Source organism: Triticum urartu, chromosome 7 (genome assembly GCF_003073215.2).
Source record: "Triticum urartu cultivar G1812 chromosome 7, Tu2.1, whole genome shotgun sequence".
Classification (NCBI taxonomy): Eukaryota; Viridiplantae; Streptophyta; class Magnoliopsida; order Poales; family Poaceae; genus Triticum; species Triticum urartu.
Window position 1 is genome coordinate 320053169 of NC_053028.1, and position 1239 is coordinate 320054407.

Below are 1239 nucleotides of genomic sequence, written 5' to 3' on the forward strand. Positions count from 1 at the left end.
TTCCTCACTTGGGATAATGCTCTAGAAAATGATGATCATCACACTTCTATTACAACTCAATGATTACAACTCGATACTAGAACAAGGTATGACTCTATATGAATGCCTCCGGCGGTGTACCGAGATATGCAATGACTCAAGAGTGACATGTATGAAAAATTATGGATGGTGGCTTTGCCACAAATACGATGTCAACTACATGATCATGCAAAGCAATATGACAATGATGATGCGTGTCATAATAAACGGAATGGTGGAAAGTTGCATGGCAATATATCTCAGAATGGCTATGGAAATGCCATAATAGGTAGGTATGGTGGCTGTTTTGAGGAAGATATAAGGAGGTTTATGTGTGAAAGAGCGTATCATATCACGGGGTTTGGATGCACCGGCGAAGTTTGCGCCAACTCTCAATGTGAGAAAGGGCAATGCACGGTACCGAAGAGGCTAGCAAGGATGGAAGGGTGAGAGTGCGTATAATCCATGGACTCAACATTAGTCATAAAGAACTCACATACTTATTGCAAAAATCTACAAGTCATCAAAAACCTCGGCACTACGCGCATGCTCCTAGGGGGATAGATTGGTAGGAAAAGACCATCGCTCGTCCTCGACTGCCACTCATAAGGAGGACAATCAAATAACACCTCATGTTTCAAACTTGTTACACAACGTTTACCATACGTGCATGCTACGGGACTTGCAAACTTCAGCACAAGCATTTCTCAATTTGACAATTACTCAACTAGCACGACTTTGATATTATTACTCCCATATCTCAAAACAATCATCAAGCATCAAACTTCTCTTAGTATTCAACACACTCATATGAAAGTTTTATTATTCTTGAATACCTAGCATATTAGGATTTTAAGCAAATTACCATGCTATTAAGACTCTCAAAATAATCTAAGTGAAGCATGATAGGTCATCTATTTCTTCAAAATAAAACTACCACCATGCTCTAAAAGATATAAGTGAAGCACTAGAGCAAATGACAAACTACTCCGAAAGATATAAGTGAAGATCAATGACTAGTTGAATAATTATGCAACTATGTGAAGACTCTCTAACATTTAAGAATTTCAGATCTTGGTATTTTATTCAAAAAGCAAGCAAAGCAAAATAAAATGACATTCTAAGAATGGCAAACATCATGTGAAGAAGCAAAAACTTAGGATCAACCGAAACTAACCGATAGTTGTTGAAGAAGAAAGGTGGGATGCCAACCGGGGCATC